This window comes from Mandrillus leucophaeus, unplaced genomic scaffold (genome assembly GCF_000951045.1).
Source record: "Mandrillus leucophaeus isolate KB7577 unplaced genomic scaffold, Mleu.le_1.0 Scaffold161, whole genome shotgun sequence".
Lineage (NCBI taxonomy): Eukaryota > Metazoa > Chordata > Mammalia > Primates > Cercopithecidae > Mandrillus > Mandrillus leucophaeus.
Window position 1 is genome coordinate 1,658,414 of NW_012101599.1, and position 15,518 is coordinate 1,673,931.

Consider the following 15,518-nt stretch of genomic DNA (forward strand, 5'->3'; position numbering starts at 1 on the left):
ACTGCAACCTCTGCCTCCTGGGTTCAAGTGATTCTCCTGCCTCAGCCTCCTGAGTAGCTGGGACTACAGGCACACGCCACCATGTCCGGCTAATTTTTGTGTTATTAGTAGAGACAGAGTTTCACCATGTTGGCCAGGATGGTCTCTATCTCTTGACCTAGTGATCCACCTGCCTCGGCTTCCCAAAGTGCTGGGATTACAGGCTTGAGCCACCACGCCCGGCCTGGGAAGGCATTTTTAAAAATATTCTGAGCACCTACAGTGAATGCTCCAGGTTTAAAGATCGTGCTAAACACTTTGAGGGAATGCACATTACAGACACAGAAGACACACTAATCTCGCAAGTTACCATGATGTGGTAGATCAGCATTGAACTGAGATTGGGGATGCCTGGCTTTCAGGGCTGACATCACCATTGCCTAGTTCTACAACCTCGGGGAAGACACGAACGCTTCCAGAGCCCTCACCTTCAAATGAGGAAGTCAGTTTACAAGGCTCCTAGGATGGCTTTCCACAAAAATCATTATCTATATCCGTGGGAGTGAGCTGGAAATTAGAAGGTATGTATTCCTGGCATTAAGCTGGGTGTTCAATGAGATGAGCTGGGTTACCGCAATCAATTTTTACAACATTTAATGACACAGAGGAAGTTCCCCCACTCCCTCTACGCTGTCTACAGTTGAGAAAACTGCCCTTCTAAATAATTTTGCCCACAGTCACACAGCTAGTAAAAGGTACACTCACCCACGTTTATTTGACTCCACAATTTATTAAAACATGATTCCTCTGTGTTTGAAATTGTATTGATGAGTTTTCATCAGCAGTTGGAACCTAGCACAATTCATGAAAATAACTGGATGCTCAAAACATGCGTTTTTGGATGAGTCAATATTGAATCTAAAATGTATTTATCTAAGGTAACTCTATGAGATGATAAGATGGTAATTTGCTTAACTGTAGTCATCACTTCACTATGTCTATGTGTAGAAAGATAAGTGTATCAAAATTTCATGTACTCATTAAAACAAAATTATCAAACCAGATCACAAATCCATAGCACCCTGGCACACAGTAAGTGCACAACAAGTATTCGTCACAGCAGACCACTCCCTGAACCTGTTAGTCCAGCATGCTGTTACAGTTAAGAGGACCAGAGACAAAGGTTTTATTGGCAAGGAGATTGGGAACCAAAGCATAGATAGCATATTCCTATCCTAGCAAGAGGCTGTGTGCTGCTCACCACAATGTGTGGCTGCCTCTTCCATCTAGATGTGTATAAGAGACAGGCTCACCACAATGTGTGGCTGCCTCTTCAAGGCTCTTCTTGCCTCTGCTCTCTGTACCTACACCAAGAGGTGAAGGAGCTGGAGACAATCCCCAGCGGAAAGCATTTTTGCTTGTGAACAATCTCCAATGCTCTTCCATCGCCGGTACTGTTTTCAGTCTTCATCTTCTCAAGCTTTCAGCAGAGTGGATGGCTCCCCTCAATCCACAGTCGTCTGCTCAGAAAGCTACCAGATGATCTCCAAGGCAAAGTTTGTCTTCAAACATTCCAAAAATCTAAGCTGAATGAGACAGTTGTACTTCACACGACACTTAAACTCATTCAAAGGTACACTGAATTACATCACCACAATCTAATTTTAGAACATTTTCAATGTCCCCAAAAGAAACTCTCTGTGAGCCTGGGCAACATAGTGAGATCCTGCCTCTAGAAAAATTTTTTGACTTTGATTAGCTGGGTGTGGTGTCACACACCTGGGAGGTTGAGGTGGGAGGATGCCAGGAGTTAGAAGCTGCAGTGAGCCATGGTCATGCCACTAGACTCCAGCCTGGGCAACAGAGCAAGACCCTGTCTCTATTGACAAAGGGGTGGGAAGTGGGGAAGAAACCCCATGCTATAGCAGTCTTCCTGATTCCTGCTTACCCGTCTCCTACTCCATCCCTAGACCATCTCTATATGGCGTGGCCCATTCTGACATTTCACATCAGTCATCTGTTGCCTAACGACAGACGCACATTCGGAGAAAAGTGTCATTAGGCAATTTTCTTCATGTGTACACATCAAAGAGTGTCCTTACACAAGCCTAAATGGGACAACCTACCGCACACCTACGCCATATGACAGAACAGACAGCCGTATGTTCCTCCCAGGCTACAAACCTGTACAGCATGCAGCTCTACTCAACACTGTAAGAAATTGTAACACAGTGGTAAGTATTTGTGTATCTAAACTTATCTAAATATAGAAAAGGTATGATAAGAAAATGGTATAAAAGATTAAAAAAATAGTCCACCTGTGTAGGACACTTACCATGAATAAAGCTTACAGGACTGGAAGTCGCTTTGGGTGAGCCAGTGAGTGGGTGGAGAGTGAACGGGAAGACCTAAGGCATGAAGGTAGACTTCATGAACACTGTACACTTCGGCTACACTCTTTACAGAAAAAGTTTTTCTTTCTGAAATAATAAATTAACCTTAACTTACTGTAACCTTTTTACTTTATAACCTGCTCAATTTTTGTCAACTTTTGGACTCCTTTCTAATAATGGTCAGCTTAAAACACAAACACATTGTACAGCTACACAAAAATATTCTTTCCTTATATCCTTATTGTACAAGCCTTTTTCCGCTTTCAATTTTTTTTTTTTTTTAGTTTTTAAACATTTTTGTTAAAAAGTAAGACACAAACACAGACATTAGCCTGTGCCTACACAGGGTCAGGATCCTCAATGTCAGCATCTTCCACCACCACACTTTGTCCCACTAGAAAGTCTTCAGGGGCAGTAACACACACGGAGCTCTCATCTCCTGTGATAGCAACACCTTCTTCGGAAGGACCTGCCTGAGACTGTCTTACAGTTAAATTTTTATAATAAGTAGAGTATACTCTAAAATAACAATAAAAACATACATAAACCGTAACATAGTCATTTCTTATCATTAGCAAGTATTATATACTATACATAATTGTATGTGCTAGACTTTTATATGACTGCCAGCACACTAGGCTAGCTTATCTCAGGATCACCACAAACTTGCGAGTACTGTGTTATGCTATGACATTATCATGGCTCTGACATCACCAAGCAATAGGAATTTTTTTGAAACTAAGTCTGGCTCTGTTGCCCAGGCTGGAGTACAGTGGCACAAACTCAGCTCACTTCAACCTCCACCTCCCAGGTTCAAGTGATTCTCCTGCCTCAGCCTCCGAAGTGGCTGGCACTACAGGTGCCCGCCACCACGCCCAGCTAATTTTTGTACTTTTAGTAGAGACAGGGTTTCACCATGTTGTCCATGCTGGTTTCGAGCTCCTGACCTCAAGCAATCCACTTGCCTCAGCCTCCCAAAATGCTGGATTACAGGCATGAGCCACCACACCCAGCCGTTCCATTATAATCTTATGAGACCATTATCTATATGCAGAGTCCATCGTTGACTGGTCATTGCACCACATGAGTGTAAGCAGAATTATACAATATGTGGCCTTTGCTGTCTAGCTTCTCTTAGCTAGCAAAATGTTTCCAAGGCTCATCTATGCCGTCACCTGTGGCAGGACTGCATTCCTTTGCATGGCTGAATAACATTCCTTTCCATGGACACACCACAGCTTGTTTATCCATCGATCAGCTGATGAGCACTTGGGGGCTTTCCACTTTTGGGCTATTATGAATAATGCTGCTGTGAGCGTTCAGGGACAACGTTTTTGGTTTGTGTGTGTGCATGTGTGTGGTCATATGTTTTTTATTTCCCTTAGGTTTATACCTAAAAGTGAAATTGCTGGTCATAGGGTAACTCTGTTTCTAGCATTTTGAGTAACTGTGAAGCTGCTTTCCAAATTGTCTGCACCACTCAGATCCCACCAGCAATGACTGTGTGAGGATTCCTGTTCTCCACATGCTCACCAACACTCGTTATATCCGTCTTTGGACGACAGCCAGCTTAGCGGGTGTGAAGTGGGATCGCACTGAAGTTTGATGTGCATTTCCCTGAGGACTAATAATGTTGACCATCTTTACATGTGCTCATTGGCCATTTGTCTCTCTTCTCTGAAGAAATGCCTATTGAAATCCTTTTTCAGTAGGTTGTCTTTTTATTACCAAGTTGTGTTTTCTAGATACTCTAGCTTGAAATCCCTTGTCACAAATATGATTTGCTAGTATCTTCTCCTGCTCTGTGGGTTGCCTTTCTCCCTTTACTGGCGATACCCTCTGATGAACAAATGTTTTAATTTTAATGAAATCCAATTTTACTCTTTTTTCTTTTCTTGCTTATGCTTTTGGTGTCATTTTTAAGAAAATATCTTCTCACTCAAAGTCAAAAACTCCTATTTTCTTTGATGAGTTTTAGACTCCTAGCCCTTATGTTGAGGACTGTGATTCGTTTGTGTTTTATCTTTATGGATGGTGTAACAGCACGTTCAAGTTCTTCAGACGTCCACGTGTTCTGGTACTATTTATTGAGAAGACCAGTTGTAATGGTTAGAGTTACGGGTCAATTTGACTACTCCAGCAGGTGCTCAGGTATTTGATTAGACATTATTCTGGGTGTATCTGTGAGGCTGTTTCTGGATGAAACAACATTTGTATCAATAAACTAAGTAAAGCAAACTGCCCTCCCTACATGAGCTAACTTTATCCCATGTGTTGGAGACCTGGTTGAAACAAAAGGCAGAGTAAGGGGAAATTTGCTGTCTCTGCCTGACTCTGCCCGAACACTGATTTCTCCTGCACTCCGACTAGGGATCAGACTGGAACTTACACCATTGGCTGTCCTGGTTTTCGGGCCTTCAGACCCCACCTGGAACTACACACCGGCCCCCCAGGGTCTCCAGCTTGCCAACTGCACACTGTGAAACTTCTCAGCCTCCATCATTGTGGGATTTCATACATATCCATACTATTGGTCCTGTTGGTTCTGTTCCTCTGAAGAGCCCTGACTAACACACCGGTCTTTCCCCTGGATTTATTCACCGTCAAATTCCTATGTCTCAGTTGGATTTCCTGGAAAGCCGCTGGGTGTTTGAGCACGTGGGTGAGGGCGTCTGGGGAGTGCTCACAGCAGCAGTACCCAAGGAAATGAGGCAGAGGGAGAAGGGAGACCGCAGGGAGTCCCGGAGTGAAGATGGCCCATCAGAACAGCCCCAAATTCCCACTCCCAGTGGGTCCTGGAGAAGGCGTGCCTCTGTCAGGCGGCTCTCCAGGAGGGCCTCCGCTGAGCTCCCATCAGCCAACACTCCTGGCAGCCAGGAGCAGCAGTGCCGGCCTCAAGTAGGGACCTGGGCCCCATGCTGTAGCATCCACTACACCTCCAGTGTTTACCCAAATCAACGGGAAATTGGGGGAATTTTTAACTAAAGCAATCAAGAGACAAAAATCATCCTTTCTGGTCTGTGGGAGGTCTTCCTTAACTGTTTAAGAGCTTTAGCAGAAAAAGCTGAAAAAGAAACAAACCCAAAAAAACCGCCCTCACTAAGTGATGGAAGAATCCTACAGCAGTTGGCAAGCACACTGAGAAGTGAGTGTTTAGATATAAAAACAAAACCTCTAAGGCACTTCCACAAAACACGGGCATTCACAGTGGAGACCCTCACACACGTGGGCAGGCTGATGGACGGCCAGGAAGACCAGAGGCTTTCAGGACACACAGCTTCGGTTACAGCAGCCGGGCCTTATTTATCTTCTCCATTAGGTGCTGCATTCAAAGGACCTGCATGTGGTTCAATGAAGATCAAAGTGCATTTTTTCAAAGTAGAAAAAAAAAAAAAAACAGAAAGAATGAACTATTCCAAATATACATATGTTCTGAGTTGTGACTATTTTCCATCCTTTGTTGTGGGAAAATAAGGGAAGACAGGAAAGAACTAGGTGATAGAATCTGTTGTGTACGTATCACTGTGGAGACAGAGACACCCCATTCAGCACAATGTTAGCCCGTCCGTGAGTCCAAGTCTTCAGAATTTAAAATCATCAGTGACCACCTTGCTTAGGATATTTTTTCTGTGATTACATTTGAGACATTTGTAAAAGATGATTTCCTTTAAAGAGTTTTCCAGCATATTGAATTGACTTACAGATACCGAAGCATTTTCGTAGCAACTCTCACATCTCACACATCATACTTTTTTCCTGCAGATAACAGCCTCTCTCCACAGAAAGCCATATGTAAAGGAAAATAAAAATTATGCACTATGTTCTTGAAATGTCCCCAACAGAAAAGTATTTCCAAATAGAACACATTCAGCACACAGCCTAACATGTATTAATGGTTGCCTTCTTTGTGCCAGGTATTGGCACTGAGGATACACACAACTAAGTCACAGTTCCTACTGTTTTTGTTTTGTTTTGTTTTGTTTTTTATAGAGTGAGAGAGAGAGGGTCTGGCTCTGTTGCCCAGGCTGGAGTGCAGTAGCTCGATCACAGCCCACTGCAGCCTTGACCTCCTGGGAGATCCTCCCACCTCAGCCTCCCAAGTAGCTGGGACTACAGGCACATGCCACCATGCCCAGCTTTTTGTGTGTGTGTGTGTGAAGTTAGGTTCTCACTGTGTTGCCAGGGCTGGTCTCAAACTCCTGGGTTCAAGCAACCCTTCTGACTTGGCCTCCCAGAACGTTGGGATTATAGGCGTGAGCCACTGCCCCCAGCCTAGTTCCTTCTTTCATAGTGTAAGGAAGACTGGCAATTCCAAAGTTAAGGAGGACATTCAAAGGCAGCGTGTAAAAAGGATGATGCTTTGGAAACCACCTGCTTACTCCTACAGAAGGAGGGGGAGGATGAGGAAAGGCTTCATGGAAGAAACCTTTTTTAACTAAATTGGTCAGACTTAGTTAAGTCTGATTACCTTAACTAAGTTAACTTAGTTAAATTACAGGCGTGAGCCACCGCGCCCGGCCTTGTTTGTACCTGTGTTATGCACTACTCCACATCCAGCACTTAGAACAGTGCACACCGTAAATATCTGTTGAACTCACAGGAGTGAAAGAAACTGTCCAAGTAGCTGTGTAGGATGAGAAAGAGGTTAACACAGTCACACAGAAATAATAACATGGGCATCTACCACCAGCAGCACCAGACACCAACTCTCTATAGTTCAAGTTTAATAGAAGTTACAAAATAATTCCCAACTGATTTCATATCACAAGTTCAATACATTTATGCAGTTGTCTCTAGGGTAATAAGAAAATTTTCTTAATTTCCTATAGTGGAAAGGTCTATTTTGTGTATTTTCAACTGATTTTTTTTTTTTTTTTTTTTTTTTTTATTATTCTTTTTTGTTTCACTCTTGTCACCCAGGCTGGAGTGCTGTGGCACAATCTCGGCTCACTGCCATCTCCACCTCCCGGGTTCAAGCAATTCTCCTGCCTCAGCCTCCTGAGTAGCTGGGATTACAGGTACCCACCACCACGCTCAGCTAATTTTTGTATTTTTGGGAGAGACAGGGTTTCACCATGTTGGCCAGACTGGTCTCGAACTCTTGACCTCAGATGATCCGCCCGCTTCGGCCTCCCAAAGTCCTGAGATTACAGGCATAAGCCACTGTGCACAGCCTATTTTCAACTGATTTTTATGTGCTAAAGTGAACATCATGAATAAATGAGAAATCCACCCAACCACATGCAAACAGAAACCCTGCATATTTCATCTAATTTTTAAGAAATTGAAAAGCATAAGTTATATAATAATAAAAGGGCACATCTTGGTTTCCAGACCCATATTCTCGTGCCTACTCAACATCTCCATTTGGATATAACTCAAAGGCACTTCAAAATAATCCTGCTGAGGATCAAACCTGATCTTCCCCCAGCTCTTGATGAATGATACCATCCTCCATGCAGAGTCAGGAGTCGGAAATCCAGGATTCATCCCAGGCATCTTCCTCTCCCTCACTTTTCACAGTCATAACACCCTCAGTCCTGTCAACTTTACGTCCTGCAAGCCTCTTGAATGTAGTCACTTTCTCTCCCCATCACCCCACAGTGGTCCAAGGAACTGCCACCTCTCCCTGCACGTCTGCAATGGCCGACTCACTATCCATCCCAACCCTTACCCTCTCTGCCCCTCCAGATGCCAGATGCTGGTCTCAGTTATTCGGTTTTTTTCAAAGCACAAACATGATCACATTTCCCACCCGTGGAGAGCCTTCGTTGGCTCCCTGAGACTCACAGGAGAAAAACCTATCTGTGTACATGGCTGTACGGCGTTCATAGGCGTGGCCTCTGCCTCTCTCTCCCCGGCCTCATCCGGCTGGCTCTCCCCTGCTCTCTCTGCTCCCAGCAGCTCTTCAGAGCCTCAGGCATGTTGTGTGCACCTGCTGTTCCCTCCACCTGGAACCATTTTCTTATCAGCCTCCCAAACCCAGCCCAACCCATTTGTCTTAAATAACTCCACTTATCCTCACATCTCAGCTGAAACACCCCTTCCTCAGCCTCGGTTCCATTCCACCCGTAGGTGATTCCATGAAATTCCACTGCTATCTCTCAGAGCACATGATCTCACTTTATAATTACACCTATTCTTCACTGTATAATCATACATTCTTTTGTGTAATCAGACAATACCTGTTTGCTTTCCACCGAACCCCAGCCCCCTGTTTTTTGATCACTGTGATATCCCCACCACCCAGCTCTGTGCCAGGCACGTGTATAATAGGTATTCAGTAACTAATTGTTGGAGTGATGAGTGAATATGTGTGGGCATGCCTTTCTATCATGTCCATTTCCAAAGGCTTTGGAATTATTAACCAAAAAATGTCTCCCCAAACGGAAGTACTGCATGTTTTTTGTTTTTTGCTCCTATCTCTCAGTTATTACACAAGCTCAAACAGAATGTGCCTGCACATGCTCCTTGACAAAGTGTTTGGCTATTGCAGATTCATCTGATTTAACTTTCCAAGTTGAACCAAAAAATCTAGAGCAGCTGGCGCGGTGGCTCACGCCTGTAATCCCAGCACTTTGGGAGGCCACGGTGGGCGGATCACTTGAGGTTAGGAGTTCTAGACCAGCCTGGGCAACATGGTGAAACCCTATCTCTATTAAAATACAAAAATTAGCCCGGCGTGGTGGCAGGCACCTATAATCCCAGCTACTTGGGAGGCTGAGGCAGGATAATCACTTGAATCCAGGAGATGGAGGTTGTAGTAAGCTGAGACTGCGTCACTGCACTCTAGCCTTGGTGACAGTGAGACTCCCTCTCAAAAAAGAAAAAAAAAACTTGAGCAATATCCATGTAAAAATTTCAGTGAGTGTCTTTCGTTAGATGTACCTCCATTACAAAGAAGAAATCAACTAGAAATGGCAAATGAAATGCTGTTATATTCTACCCTTTACCATAACACATAATATGAACTCTTTTTATTTATTTTTTACTGTATTTACTTTTTTTTTTTTTGAGACAGAATCTCGCTCTGTCACCCAGGCTGGAGTGCAGTGGCGCGATCTCGGCTCACTGCAAGCTCTGCCTCCCGGGTTCACGCCATTCTCCTGCCTCAGTCTCCCAAGTAGCTGGGACTACAGGCGCCCGCCACCACGCCCAGCTAATTTTTATATTTTTAGTAGAAATGGGGTTTCACAGTGTTGGCCAGGCTGGTCTGGAGCTCCTGACCTCAAATGATTTGCCCACCTCAGCCTCCCAAAGTGTTGAGATTACAGGCGTGAGCCACCACGCCCGGCCTAAACTCTTTTTAAATAAAAAGAAAATAGAAATGTTTTACAACATTACTGTAAGTAATCCATATATTATGGAAATTTAATCAGGATATTGCAGAGTAAATACTACAGAATATCAAAAAGGCAAGACAAGCTTTGTAAATATATTTTAAATAATTCACAACTGTATTTAGTGTTTCACACAGCTATTTCCTCAATCATATAGAGAGAAGAGGTCTTATTGATCTTTTTATTGCCAAGGGATAGGTCCACATGCTTTCTATCCAGTAGCAACAAGTGTTCCTCGAATAAATAATTGCCAGCCTCAAAACTTTCACCAAATCTTTCCTTTTTTCAAAAATAAATAGGAGAGCAGATGTGACAGCTCACGTCTGTAATTGCAGCCCTTTGGAAGGCTGAGGCAGGAGGATCACTTGAGGACAGGGGTATGAGACAAGCTTGGGCAACATAGTGAGTCCCTGTCTATAAAAAAAAAAAGTTAAAAAATTAGCTGGGATGGTGGTGGGCACCTGTACTCCCAGCTACTCAGGAGGCTGAGGCAGGAGGATCACGTGAACCCAGGAGTTCGAGGCTGCAGTAAGCTATGATTACGCCACTGCATTTTAGCCTTGGTAACAGAATAAGGCCCTGTCTCAAAAACAAAAACAAAAAAAAAGTAACTAGGAGGCTTTCAGTTTAAAACAATATCCACAGGCAGGTGGGGCGGCCCACGACTGTAATCCCAGCACTTGGGAAGCCAAGGTGGGCAGATCACTTGAGCCCAGGAATTTGAGACCAGCCTGGGAAACATGATGAAATCCTGTCTCTACAAAAAATACAAAAATTAGCCAGGCGTGGTGGTGAACCTGTGGTCCCAGCTACTCGGGAGGCTGAGAGGTGGGAGGATCACCGGAGCCTGGGGGGAGGTCAAGGCTACAGTGAGCCATGATCATGGCACTGCACTTCAGCCTAGGCAAGAGAGTAAGACCATGTCTTAAAAAAACCAAAAATCCCAGAGATTGAATCTCCCATGTTTATAGATATTCTTGTTCCTTTTTTTGCCTCAAAAAAAAGATTTACGTTTAAAGAGAGAATGTTGTTGTTTTTGCACAACGTTCTAAGACAGGACAACAGAATCCTCTGTTGAAAGGTGAAAAAAAATATGGCAAATAGAACATCAGAAATCACTGCTGCAAAAGAAACCAGGGTATGGGAAAGATGTTTAATGTGTTTGTTGCAGCAGCTCCTGGACAGTTGGTGTTGGATACACTGTACTCATTAAGTAAAAACCCTTTATGACTCAGTTGATGACAAGGCCTCATATCTTGCTTGCAAGAAGCTTCCTTGTAGAAGTTTTGGGAACAGGATTCATGTAAATGGCCATGACTGAGTTCAACATTCGTGATGGAAATTCTTCCTCACGTTCCAGGTGATTGTCTTAATGTGGGTTTCCCCAGAAGTGGCCCTGAGGAAGGACTTCAGTGCGAGTAGCTTCTTCAGAAGTGGCGAGTGGAAAAATGCAGCAGGGAAGTGGAGAAGAGAGAAGCGGAAGGGGAAACAGTTGCTAAAGCTGCATTATCACAAAAGCCGCCCCTGTGGAAAACTGGAGCTCGGTTGCACTGGGGAGCTCATGGAGCCAGGGTAAAACCCGAGTCAGTTATTCCAGTCAAGTGGCAGGGGAGCTGGGGTATTTATACATCAGTGGATTCTTGTTTGAAGGTGGCCTCCAGAGTTGTTAATTTCCTGGCTCTTCCAACCTGTTGTGTGAGAGCCACAGAAAGCCCTTGGGCAAAGAAGGGCAGATGCCACAGCTGGAAGTCGGGGCTGTGATTTCTGAAGTAGTAGGAAGGGGTAACATATGGGCACCCATAGCATCTGCATAGTGACAAATTGTTCAAAATTAATTCCCACTTATTTAGTGCTTGCTCTGTGCATAGGCCCTTACGTGTCTTATTTCATTTTCCAACTCATAACAACCCTCTGAGGTAGGTGTAGTTATTAGGAATTTACCACTAAAAAGCAAAGGTAGCTAGTTTTTCCAAGGCTGCGCACCAGTGCACAGCAGAATATATTTGGCTGCAGTCTCAGTTCTGAACCACTACCCTGTACCGGCAGGACTATCCCTGCCCTTCCACAAATACATACAGACCCCCGTTCCATACACAGTGGCGTTGACGCAAGATCAACATGTCCCTCCCGTCGGGCACTGCATTCTGCCTTTCCTGATTCTTTCACGTTGGCATGAGAGCAGTGCCAATTATTCAACAGTCAGTTGACCAAATACAGGACAACTTTGTGCAGGGTAGCAGAGCTCTATGGGCCTTTGACTGAAACTTCCAAATGAACATTCCATGTGGCCAGGACGCAGTGAGAAAGTAGGTTTAATGAATCTCCATGGTGTAAGAGTAAAGGCAGAGCCTGAACCACCCAAGCTTGAATGCAATTATAAGGGGGTCATCCCAGTGCTTTGGGGCACAAAGTAACTGTTATCTGAAGTCGGGAAGGAATTTCCTGAAATAGTTGGTAACTGTACAATGAAGCACATCATAAAAGCTTGCTGCCCTGCAGACCCTGGTCACAAAGACAAAACTGGACCAGTTAGAGCATGAATTTAGACCATGAAATTATTTTTAGAGACTTTTCCTCCAATGGAGAAAAAAAAAAATCCACCTCCCTGAAATAACCTCCCTTTAATAGACCGTTGCAGTTAATAAAAGGCTTTATTTTATGGAACCTGCTGTGCATTCAGAATGCAGTTGGACCAACCAAATTCCCATCCATCTGAGAAAGTACAGTAATGACCTGTTATACATTCATGCATATAAGTCACAGCATTTTTAATTTTGTCTTGAGAAAAGCTGAACTCTTTAAAAGTTAAGTGCTAACTTTTCAGGGTCCTCATTTTTTCTTCTAAATTATGCAAAGAATCTCCATAGGGCTCTTTGTTTCCATGGAAAGCCCACTGCTAAGAAAAAATAAAACTCATTCGCCCTGCAATCCTTTTTTAAAACTAGACAACTATAAAATGATATTTAAGAGATAATCATACCAAATGCAGGATCAATTTTTTTTTGAGGGGAGATGGTGTCTTGCTCTGTCGCCCAGGCTGGTGTGCAATGGCGCAATCTCGGCTCACTGCAACCTCCACCTCCCGGGTTCAAGTGATTCTCCTGCCTCAGCCTCCTGAGTAGCTGGGACTACAGCTACAGCCACCATGCCCAGCTAATCTTTGTATGTTTAGTAGAGATGGGGTTTCACCATGTTGGTCAGGCTGGTCTCGAACTCCTGACCTCGTGATGTGCCCACCTTGGCCTCCCAAAGTGCTGGGATTACAGGCTGAACCACCACGCCCAGTCAGGATCAAATATTTAGGAGAAGAATCCAGGAGGTCGGCAGACACTAATCCTCCAGTTTCGACCTCACACTGATTAATTCTCTCTGTCATACAAGTTGTTCATCATGGTTCACATTCTCTTGAGGCAAAAAAAAAAAAAAAAAGGCCGGGTGCGGTGGCTCACGCCTGTAATCCCAGCACTTTGGGAAGCCAAGGCAGGCAGATCATGAGGTTAGGAGATCAAGACCATCCTGGCTAACACATTGAAACTCCGTCTCTACTAAAAAAAAAAAAAAAAATTAGACAGGCGTGGTGGCGGTGCCTGCAGGCCCAGCTACTCAGGAGGCTGAGGCAGGAGAATGGCATGAACCTGGGAGGCAGAGCTTGCAGTGAGGCGAGATCACACCACTGCACTCTAGCCTGGGCAACAGAGCGAGACTCAGTCTCAAAAAAAAAAAGGAAAAAAAAAAGTGAACATACTCCACTCTCTGAAACAATCAATTCAAAGGAATATTGCTGCAGACTGGCATCTAGAACAATTTGGAACTCAAATTAGAGTGTGAAATGTTAGGGTCTTCCGTATTCCAGCAGATAGAGTCTCCTGACATCAGCTTTTCTACAGGGAATTTGGTTTCTTGTGCCTTTAGCATAGACATTATAAAAGCGTCAATTGATGGTAGAATGAAAGCACATTTAAAGTACCACCGAAAGGAAACCACCAAAAAGAGGGACCCTGGGAATGATGGGCTTATAAACCCAGCAATGGGGACTTCTGACGTTCTGCGTGGCCCCCGCCCATTTAAACAACCGTCGCCTCCTTTTCTCTGGCTGAAAGTGGAGAAATGCTTGGAGATGGGCTTTTCTGAAGAGCAACTCAAATATCTGTGGTTGGTGCTCATTTTTAAAGGATGCTCTTTCTCTACTAAAACCTTTGCATTGATAAAGCAAGGAGCAGTTCTCACTGGGAGAGGCCTAGCTGGAATTTCTATGACATAATAACTCCTGACCGGTGAAGACTTGGACAGAGTAAACCAATGTGTGTGAAGGGTTTGTGCCCTGAGGAAAAACTGAAGTACTGCCACTGCCATCATCAGGACAATCTTGCGTAAGCGTTGAGCCTACCAAATGACATTACTTGCTCCAACCAGCACACATTGGTGACCATAACACTGGGCTGTGCTAAACAACACTCAGAAATTAAAAAGTTGATTTTTTTTTTTTTTTTTTTAGCAGGGGATGGAGGATAAAGAGTGGTTTATCTTAGACCTCAAAAAAAAAGGTATTTCCGGCTGGGTGCAGTGGCTCACACCTGTAATCCCAGCACTTTGGGAGGCCGAGGTGGGTGGATCACTTGAGGTCAGGAGTTTGAGACCAGCCTTGCCAACATGGTGAAACCCCATCTCTATTAAACATACAAAAATTAGCTGGGCCTGGTGGTGCGCGCCCATAATCCCAGCTACTCGGGAGGCTGAGGCAGAAGAATCCCTTGAACCAAGGAGGCAGAGGTTGTGGTGAGCCAGGATTGCACCACTGTACTCTAGCCTGGGTGACAGAGTGAGACTCCATCTCAAAAACACAAAAATAAAATAAAATAAAGGTATTTCCTATCTTCAATCTCAGCAGTTAAGGATCATGCAAAAAATTTAAAATAACATATAGTGATATGGAAAGGCTTATTTAAAAACAGTTTAAAACAGAAGATAGATTACTAGTTTTCCAAGCCACCTTTGTATAAAGAAAGGGACATATACACATACACGTCTAATTATATACAAAATAATCTTAAGAGATAAATAAAATCCCAGAGTGATGGCTGCCTCTGGAGAAGGTCATGAAGGATTTCTTTTCTGTTTTTAACTTTTATTTCAGGTTCAGGGGCACATGTGCAGGTTTGTCATACAGGTAAACTTGTGTCATGGGTGGTGGTGTTATACAGATTACTTTTTTACCCTGGTACTAAGTCCAGAACCCAATAGTTTTGTTTGTTTGTTTTTGTTTTGTTTTGTTTTGAGACAGGGTCTCACTCTGTTGCCCAGGCTGGAGTGCAGTGGTGCAATCTTGGCTCACTACAACCTCCACCTCCTGGGTTCAAGCGATTCTCATGCCTCAGCCTCCCGAGTAGCTGGGATTACAGGCGTGTGCCATGACGCCCAGCTAATTTTTTTGTATTTTTAGTAGAGATGGGGTTTCACCATGTTGGCCAGGCTGGTCTCAAACTCCTGACCTCAAGTGATCCGCCTGCCTCAGCCTCCCAGAGTGCTGGGATTACACGCGTGAGCCACTGCGCCTGGCCCCAATAGTTATTTTTTCTAATCTTCTCCCTCCTCCTACTCTCCACCCTCAGGTAGGTCCCAGTGATTGTTGTTCCCCTCTTTGTGTCCATGTGTTGTCATCATTTAGCTCCCACTTATAAATGAGAACATGCGATATTTAGTTTTCCTGCATAGCTCCATCCACGTTCCTGCAAAGGACATGATCTCATTCTACTTCATGGCTTCCTAGTAATCCATGGTGTGTATGTGCCATGTTTTCCTTCTCCAG